Source organism: Magnolia sinica, chromosome 11 (assembly GCF_029962835.1).
Source record: "Magnolia sinica isolate HGM2019 chromosome 11, MsV1, whole genome shotgun sequence".
Classification (NCBI taxonomy): Eukaryota; Viridiplantae; Streptophyta; class Magnoliopsida; order Magnoliales; family Magnoliaceae; genus Magnolia; species Magnolia sinica.
In genome coordinates, this window is record NC_080583.1 from 26826017 (window position 1) to 26836564 (window position 10548).

Consider the following 10548-nt stretch of genomic DNA (forward strand, 5'->3'; position numbering starts at 1 on the left):
CGAGATGGACGATAGAAGACGTGCTTATCTAAGTTGATAAATTTTACTATCTAGTAGATTTTATTGTTTTAGATACACAACCCATCATTGATGTCAGCACTCAGATTCCTATCATCCTTGGTCAACCATTCCTTGCTACATCAAATGCCATAATCAATTGTAGAAATGAGATTATGAAACTATCCTTTAGGAATATGACACTTGAGATGAATGTGCTCAACTTGTGCAAACAACAGGAGGATGATGATGATGTCATCAAAATTAACTTGATAGATTCATTCATGGAAGATAAGTTACTTTTGTCTTTATACTCCAACACTTTAGAGATGTGCTTGCCTCAAAATGACTCGAAACCTCTACTGTCTAGTATCAAGGCATCGATGCTTGACCTTAAACCGTTGCTAATTGATATTAAATATGTATATTTAGGTCAAGATGAAACATATCCAGTGGTGATTTCTTCTCACTTCGATGAGGAACAAGAGAGTATGTTAATTTATACTCTCAAAGAATATAAAGGAGCCCTTTGATGAAATATTTCAGACCTCAGGGGAGTAGACCCCCTGATTTGTACTCACCGCATTCACCTTAAAGATAATGTAAAAACATTTAGACAACCACAATGCCGTCTAAATCCAAATATGAAGTGGTTAAAGCTTAGGTGTTAAAGCTATCAGATGTGGGAATCATATACCCTACATTTGATAGCCAATGGGTGAGCCCAACTCAGGTGGTACCCAAGACGTTTGAGATTACTATTGTAGCCAATGCGGATAATGAACTTATACTAACCAGAGTCACTACTAGTTGGAGAATATGCATTGACTATCAAAAATTGAATATCGTCACAAGGACCACTTTCGTTTTCCTTTTGTTGATCAATTTTTTTTTTTTAAATAGTGGGTTATTCCTACTAGTCCTTCCTTGATGGGTATTCGGGCTACAATCAGATAGAGATAGCCCTTGAGGACCAAGAAAAGATCACATTAACATGTCCTTGTGGCACTTTTGCTTACTGAAGGATGTCATTTAAATTATGTAATGCTCCCACCACATTTCAACGATGCATGTTGAGCATTTTTTTTGATTTGGTGGGGCAATTTTTAGAGGTCTTCATAGATGACTTCTCTATCTTCGGTTCATCCTTCAGTGAGTGCCTTGAACACTTAAAATTGGTATTGAAGAGATATGAACAAAAGAACATTGTACTAATTTGGGAGAAATGTTATTTCATGATTCGAAAGTGGATAGTCCTTAGACACCTTATATTTTTCAATGGAATTGAGGTAGATAAATCTAAAATCGACTTAATCTTTAACCTACCACCACCTAAAAGCGTATGCGAATGCAATCCTTCTTAGGACACACCGGATTCTATTGAAGGTTTATAAAAGACTTTAATCTAATATCTCATCCTTTTTGCAACCTTATTTAAAAGGAAACTCCCTTTAAGAAGAGTGAGGAATGCCGAAAAGCTTTCATCAGGATTAAATGGATGTTAACTAGTGCTCCCATCATGCAACCACCCGATTGGAGTTTACTGTTTGAAATCATGTGTGATGCAGGCGACTATGCAATTGGGCCGATGCTAGGCCAAAGAAAAGAAGCCCTATGTTATATACTATGGAAGTAAAACTCTAAACTCTGCCCAAGTGAACTATTCCACTATAGAAAAGGAACTCCTAGCCGCAGTGTTCACTTTGGACAAGTTTAGGTCCTACTTGATATGATCCAAGATCATCATATTTACTGGCGATATAATACTGAAGTACCTACTTTCTAAGAAGGATGCTAAGCCTCGTTTGCTGAGATGGATTCTTCTACTACGAGAGTTTAACCTTAAAATCCGAGAAAAGAAAGGTGTAGAAAACATATTGGCTGACCATCTATCTCAGCTTGTTCTATCTGATTCATTAGAGGTGACACCTATCAATGACATGTTCTCTGATGAAAAACTTCTTAAAGTCTCCCAATTACCGTGGTACGCTGACATTGCCAATTATCTTGCCACATGTATAATTCCTATTTATTGGACTGTGCAAGATAAGAAGAAATTCTTTACTAAGGTACGTTAGTTTTTCTGAGATGATCTATATCTTTTCCAATATTATCAAGATCAAATCATTAAGAGATGTTTGCTTGATCACTAAAAAATATTGTCATCTGCTTTTGTCACTCATATGCATGTGGTGGCCACTTTTCTACTAAGAAGACCACAATGAAAGTCCTACAGTGCGGCTTTTATTGGCGCACTATGTTCAAAGATACAAATGAACTCTGCAAAGTGTGGGAGCAATTGTTGAGTGAGAAATATTACATAATTTCTCCCTATTAGGAATTGGTTTTATGAGAATTAATATGCTTAATTGAACTTATTACGTATATTCTCTCTTGCGAGGTGATTTCGAGAGGTTAAGGTGAAATGGATGCTAAAAGTATGGATTTGATGCTCGAGAATTACCAAGGAGAGGATTGGATCTTTGGTGGCTAAGATTGAAGTATTCAAAAGTCCAAGATCCAGGAAAATCAAGTGTAATAGTAAGAAAATCGAGATTGCGAAGTGCGGAAATCAGGAACTGCTGAACTTGACAGTTTAATGACATCGAACACATCTTCGATGCCATCGAAGTAATTGTTCGATGCCATTGAAGGAGGCTCGATCCCATTGAAAATTCAAGAAAAATCAAGTTTGGTTGTTGAACAAAAAGATGCAATTCTTAAACCCATCGAAGACCCCTTCGACCCCATCAAAGACACATTCGATGCCATCGAAGCCAATTCAATGACATCGAAGCCAGTTTGATGACATTGAAATTATAAGAAAATATTAGAGTTACTTGCTAGATTATTTCAGATGATTCTTGGTGTCATTAAACATATATTCGATGACATCGAAGCCAGTTCGATGTCATCGAAGGTTGGACGATCTCATCGAAGGACTTACATGGACGGTTACGATCAGTTTCCAAATTTGAATCGAACTTGAAGATAGGGCTTTGATGCCATTGAAGCTATGTAAATTGAAGTTGTTTAGAACAAAGCTTCTAAATAGTGGTTTTCTAGGTTCTCATATGCATGAATTAGGGTTAAAAAAGTAGTGTAAGGAGTGGTGAAAACTCAAGGAGTTTTTTCTTCTTCTCCAATCTTCTTCTTCTAGTTCGTATTTATATTTTTATTTGAGAGTTTAGTTTCAATCATGTTTATGGTTGGCTAAATCTCTTAGCTAGAGCTAAGAGGTGAAGCATGTAGTTTACTTTGATGCTTATTTTACTTTGATTCAAGTTTATGTTGAACTTCCATTGATTATTAGTTTGAATGAATGAATATTTTCAGTTCTCTATGATTTATTGTGACTGAAATTACAGTAGATGCTCAGGAAGCTTTTAATATCTTATTATCTGTTTTGCAATTGTATGATCTATAAAATTCTTGATCCACCATCGTCTTTGGGTATGGTAGATGTTTGAATTCCGTATGATCATTACATTGGTACTTCATTAAGGAACTAAACTAATGAAAGTTTAGATTTCATTTTAACTGCTCTATCATTCAATTAGATAAGATAGGACTCCGATTCCAATTGTGTTCAATTGAATCAAGTAAGGTAGCATCATAATAACTACAAGGGGAACCTTGGCACTCTAGTATTTCCATTATTATTGATAGTTTATCACCATTGATCTCTTCTATTTTAAAATTTAATTTTAGTCTAGATTCTAGTTCTAATTCTAGTTGATTTCAAAAACACACACATAGAAAGTCCATGTGAATTCATCCTTGCTTTCACCGAGTTATTATTCCATCGCAACCCTATACTTGGGGTTGTGAACAACAACGTAAAAAATTAGAAGGATTATCCAGTCAAAATATGATGCTGCTAAACCTCATTTTAATTATAGAAGCATTCGATTGCTGGGGCATCAATTTCATGGGACCATTTCCCTTAGCTTTTAGAAATATTTATATTCTACTAGTTGTTGATTTTGTCTCCAAAGGGATTGAGGAAATTCCATGCTAGAATAATGACCATCACATGGTCATTAAGTTTCTAAAAGAAAATATTTTATCTATATTTTACCTCATGTCATCATGAGTGATGTAGGATCCACTTTTACAATAGACCATTCGAATCATTATTGAAGAAATACGGTCACTACCAAAAAAGTGAGCAAAGGCTACGGACTTTGGGAGTTTTTGGTTACGGATATAAACCATAGCTAGTATTCTACAGATTTAATCCATAACTAAAACCTACTTAATCTATAGCTAAAACCTACCTTCCACCAGGATCTTATTAGAGATTTATGGTGCTTAAGGGGCTCCATGGGGCCCATTGGAATATATGCATTTTATTTAAGCCGCCCATAAATTCTGATATATAATTTCAGTGGATGAGCCCAAAAAGTATGTAGATTGAAGGTCTAAGTGGACCACACCATAAGAAATAATAAAAAAATAAAATTCTATCATTAATATTGTTTGTGGTTTGTTTACAACTTCGATCTGACTCATTTTTTGGATCAACCCTTAAAATGATATTTTAAAATGAATGGATGGAGTAGATAAATAACATACATCACGGTGGGCCCCACAAGACCTAAAAATAAGCACTTAAAAGTGTCGTCCGTTAAACCCCCTAAAAACACAATCCCACGCGCGCCCATCTCCCACAACCCAAATCCCTCAAATCTCTCTCACGTGCCCGCCCTTCTCCCCAAACCCAAACCCTCTCTCCTTCACTCATTCCCGCGCCTCTCCGTAAACCCAAACCCTCTCTCTCTCTCTCTTGCGCATGCGCCTCTATTTCCCAACCTCTCTCTCTCTCTCTCTCTCGCTAGGGTTTTGAAAACCCCCTTTCACCGCAAACCCATCTTAGATCTATGAGAGAGACATGGAAAGCACTCGAAAGAAGGAGGAGAAGAAAAGGAAGAAGAAGAAGAAGAAGGAGAAGAAGGAGAGGAAATCCAGACATCTCAGACATCTATCCTGCGAACCATCTATGATCTCTAGCTCCTTAAAACAATGGTTAATCTCTCTCTCTCTCTCTGTTTTTGAAATTTGTGGAGTGGGTTTTGAATATTGAAAGGAACTGTTCTTTCTTATGGTATGACCAACACAAGTTTTGGAATACTCCAATTTTCAGGAGGCAGATGAACGGATTGGCTACTCCCCCTACCACTAGTTTGGTGGCTGATGGTCGGTGCTCTGTGGACCCCATCATGATGTATGTGTTTCATCCATTCCGTTCATCCATTTTTACAGATAGTTTTAGGGCTTGATTCCAAAAATGAGAGGGATTTAAATCTCATGTGGACCACACCACAAGAAAACAATAGTGATTGGATATCCACCATTAAAATCCTCCTAAGGCCCACTATACTATTTATTTGATGTCCAAAATGTTGATTAAGTCATATAGACCCAGATGAAGGGAAAAACAAAGATCATCTTGATCCAAAACTTTTATGCCCCCTAAAAAGTTTTTAATGATAGACTTTCATTCAAAAATATTTCCTGTAATGTGGTCCACTTGAGATTGGGATATACCTCATTATTGGTCTCATGAATATTGAAAGATGAGGCAGTGAACTGATCGACGGTTGGATCTCATGAAAATTTCACACACAAGAGGCTTGTTTAGCTGTACTTAGTTCATTTCACAAATAGTTTATTTAAATTGTACTTAGATAATATGATAGTGCAACTTGTACTGATTTATGAATTATAAGGGAGAAGAATGCCTAACAGGGTTGGTGTAATTTTATTTATTTATTTTGAAAATGATTTACTTTTATGTGAAAAAAAAGGTTTGATGGTGTGTATTAGTGATGATCGTTATTGTTTATTCTCATGCATTAGTGATGACCGTTATTGTTTATTCTCTTTGAGCCACATGTCGGGTCGAGTACTCTTTCAATCTAGCTCTTGCAGGTCTTTCTCATGCTTTTCAATGTTACTGCTAAAATGGTATATGGCCTATATCAGGTCCGTTTGTGTATTGGAATGGGATGGTACAAAATACATGGGCTGGTGTGTGTGGGTTTGTAGTTATTCAACATTCACAACTTAAGAGTAAGATTTTCGTGTTAATTACATGCTTTTGGGAGTGCATGAATTGGTAATGTTCATTCATATTGTGGGTATGTGCTTGTGCTTCTATGGCTGTGTGCAATATTCTACTTCTCTAATTCCCCTCAAAGGAAAAAAGGAAAAAGAAAAAAGAAAAGAAAAGAAAAGAAAAAGACAATGTAGCCTTTAAGGGAATTTTTCATTATTTCTTTATTGTTATATTGCGGTTGCTTGAAGCAGCCTGGTGTCTGACTAACATAGCAGCTGGAGAACCAAAACAAATAACGACTCTATTGCCTGCATTACCTCTGAATGTCCCTGTAAATTTCTTTATTTACCGCTACATTTTAATGTCCCTGTTATTTGGTTCTGATTCTCGCTATTTACTCAATGGCTATCTTAACAAGCACCTTTTCATTGTTATGGTTCTTTGAGTTCTGAACTTTTCTGTTTGGGATTCTTACAGTGGAGAAATCTACTTTCATGGAGAATGAAGTGGTTGTAGCAAATCAAAGGAATGGAATAAAGAGAAAGACCCAGTTCCAACTTAAATATGTGGAGAGTTTTTATTTGAGTATCTTCAGCTCTCTAACTTCTATAAATTCACTGATTTGGTGGATAGGTTAATTCTATCCTTCCGCATCTCGCCAATGATCATCCATCTCAATATCCTCATTTCAACCACTCTTATCCTTAGAACATGTTGTTCCTTAACTGCCTAGCATTTTGTCCCATTTAGCATGGTTGGTCCATGAATACTAAAATGAAGAAAAGGAAGGCTATAAATTAGCAAAAATGTAATTAGCAGGTATTCTTATATCCTTAACTCAACGGCATAGTGAAATTAATCCATATATTTCATGATGTGTGTAGAGTTGTTGGTTGACATGAGCTGGTTTTTGGCTGTAGGTAGTTGATTATGGAGTTCATAAGCTTTGGAAATACAATAGCATTGGGGTATTTCATCTGTTACCTACCTTGTCAATTCCATGTTGAATAAATTTGCTGGAATTTCAGATTAATTGCTGAAATTTCACCATTACTTCTTACATTTGACAGGTCCATGTATTTTTCCCCAAATCATGAATATTAGATGTTTTTACAATTCTAGAAAACTATTTTCTTACAAAGGTGTTTATATTGGAAATAGTCTAAGCCTCCTAACAAATTAAATATAATAAGAAAAATAGTAATTGAAGTAAAGTAAGAAATGGTTCTAGTAGTTCAATGTAATAAGATATGCACAAATTCATTGGTGCAAATTTGGATTCGGTTGTATGCCTTGAAACATGATTCTTGTAAATGAATCTTGATATGTTGGGATGTGCTTGGTTGCTATGTTTTTGGACATTTGGCAAGCCATCAGCTTGGCTAATATGCTTAAAGATTAACTGCAAGTAAACTAACATATTATGTATATGTTTTGATACAGGACAATTTTTACAAAGTTGGGCCAAGAATTCCAACTTAAACTTGACCTACAATCCATTAATGATAGTGTTTGCCTAGCTCCATATTTCAAGTTGAATAACATAAATTTCTTGCTAAATATTTTTCTATTTGCTCTGTTTGTAGGGATTTCTAGAATAATTTACTTTTAAATATTTCGGGCACTCTTGATCCTCATGCAAACGTCACCATCATGTAAGCTTTTGTTCACATATGCACCAGCATCATTGTATAGCATCATGAACTAAAAGTTAACTCTGTCAAGTTGTTTGAATATTAGATTGATAGGCTTTTATTGGACACTTGAAATGAAAATATTCATGGTCTTATTTCAGAATTTAACTATCCATGAATGGGAAGTTAGGAATATTGTGCAAAATGGAAGCAGCATCGCTATGAATGTTGGAGGGTTAAACATAGAGAGTGATAATGGGGTGGTTGGTAAAAGCGTAGCTACTGGTGGAAGTGGGAGTGGTGTGGATCAAAACCGGTTTGCACAAAGAGAGGCTGCCCTGACCAAATTTCGGCAGAAGAGAAAGGAAAGATGTTTCAAAAAGAAGGTAACTAGCTTTCAGTTGTGTATTTATCTTTTCTATAGGGGAACATTTGATAGCTTAAAGAACTTGGGAAACATAAGTGGATTGCCTGAGATGCACCATGCCAAGAGGCTCACAGTATGATTTGTTTCAAACTATTTTGTCAATCCCAAATGTGACCACATGTACCTACCAACTGGCACATGTGAAACACTCAAACAATGCATCAAGTGGGTGTCACCTTCAACCAGGCCCATAATCAGGCCAGTTTATATATATCAGGCAGGCCACACATGTTTGTTGAATGGGGAACATTAGCAATTTTGAAGCTCTTAATTGTTTGGTACATGTGTTGCCACCTGATGAAGGATGGCTTAATTTTTGTGCCCATTATCTACAAGGTGCACTACCAAAAAAGGGACGGTAGATTTTGTTTTCTCCTTATATACTAGACTTTATTTTTTCAAAACTTTGTTAACAACAACAACAAATACCAAACCCAACAATGGGACTACTTGTTAGGTCTTTAGACTGATGCAACCCATGTCTAACCCAAACTTGTGGTTTTGGGCCTAAAAATTAGGCTGATGAGAATTGGTGCATAGTTGAGCATTCCTCATGATGGGCTCCACTGTTAAACAGTTTGGTTCATGGAAAGATGGGTCCACATCCCACCTCTACCATTGTTGGGCAAGCAAAAGGCATTAATTTTTCTTTTGCCAAGAGTTTTTTATTTGCTCTTTACTCATGGATGGGTAACGTAGGTAGCTATTATGTGTTCTTGGGCCCATTGGAAATAGGTCTAAATGTCTAAACTTGGGGATTTTCCTTGTCATAATGAATTCTCTATTCACTGCTTTCAAATTCTTACTCTGACATCGTAGTTGGCGAATTTGTAGGTGTTTTCAATGCTTTCATCAAATCGCATTGCTGTAGCATCCACCTGCTATGTTGATTTGTCAATTACATTCTTTATTTAATAGTTAGAGCTCTAGATGGTGAGACCATCAGCATTATCAGTGAGCAACATTTGTAACCTTCGGAAGTGTTTTTCTGCTTGAAAAGTTCTTATAGTCTTACATAAGGAAGATGGTATGAAATTCAAGGAAGACATGTAAATTCATGCCAGGGGTCATGGTCAACTCCATTTTCTATACAGATCAATGTTTACATGCCTCTTGACTAAATGGATGCAAAGATTGGTGCAAAGTTCAGTATAGACACAGTTGAAATAGTCGGTTCTCTGCTCACTTTAACATTCTAGTGAATGGTGATCATGAATCCGATGCCACACCATGTATACTTCTGTTGGCTTTCTATTTGGGCATCTTTTCATATCCATTATTCTTGTCAATTTGGGGTATCACACAAGCAATGTCCTTGAATTAGAAACACTATTTCAAAGAAACTTTGGATCATTTCTGAGCAACGAGTGTGAAAGTACTTTTCACTATATTCAAAGGTCATCTTTTTTATCCTCTTGGGAGAATTCAGTGTCTTGTGAGGATTTGAAAGGTGTTGGATCATTGAACACAACCTACCTTCTCAAGTCTAGTTTGTATTTGGGAGATGATTTGAACATATCTAGGTCAAGTCGATGCATGACTTCAACAAAGTGAATTATATTGACTAACTTCCCTGGTGTCATGTGTATGTCATAGTGTATAATCAAGTCCTCAAAGTATCACCTCGTATGATTTTATCCAATACTTGTGTAGGTTTTACTAGATTTTATACGACAAATAAATGATAATCAGGGGTATGTTTTCTTTTCTTGGAAGTAGCTATTCCAATTCTCATTTGTGCACTAGGTTACTTTACCTTTAAGTTTTTATCAAAGAAATAGAATGCAGTTAACATTTGTTAATTTCACACTGCTTCTTATACTTTAGGCCCATGGAGGAGCAATGGCAACGCTATGGGCCATCTCTGTACAACCTTACCAATATGGTGCTTTCAATTCGGTTGTTTCTTCTTCTTTTCTGGAGGCATTTTGAGGCAAGAAAATTGTGAGATATCTTTCTTCACTTTAATTTAAGTTCGTAAAGATATAATCTTAGATCTTGAATTTTCTTTATGGTCTTCAAATTCTTTATTAGGGTTAGAGTTTTAAAACACTGGTTTCAACCTCTCTGACCGGTTTCTAGCAATTGCTTCAATTTGTTTCTAGGATGTTGATATTGTAGTTATTTAACTACATTGTAGGTTCCATGAATTGGCAAAGTTTGATAAGAAAAAGTGAAGTTGCCGTCGCAGGCATCTATCTGATCATAATGCACAACATTGCAAGCCGATTGAATGAAGGATTGTAATTGATTGATTATTGAATGAATGAATGATTGTAATTGAATGAATGAATGATTATGCAGGTGGTAATTGAATGAATGAATGATTATAATTTTTTTTAAATGTAGTAAATACTTACGGATATTGACCGTAGCTGGTAATCTGACAACCATAGCTGTTATTAAATTCGGCATATTGCTACGAATCC

General features: G+C 35.9%; 1 long non-coding RNA gene across 1 annotated transcript; it reads left to right on the plus strand.

The window, feature by feature from the left end:
* Positions 1–7553: 7553 nt before the first annotated feature.
* Positions 7554–10304, plus strand: LOC131218314 (uncharacterized). Its single transcript, XR_009157631.1, has 4 exons — positions 7554–7713; positions 7854–8078; positions 9947–10063; positions 10260–10304. It is a non-coding gene; the product is annotated as an uncharacterized LOC131218314 (long non-coding RNA).
* The last annotated feature ends 244 nt before the right edge of the window (positions 10305–10548 follow it).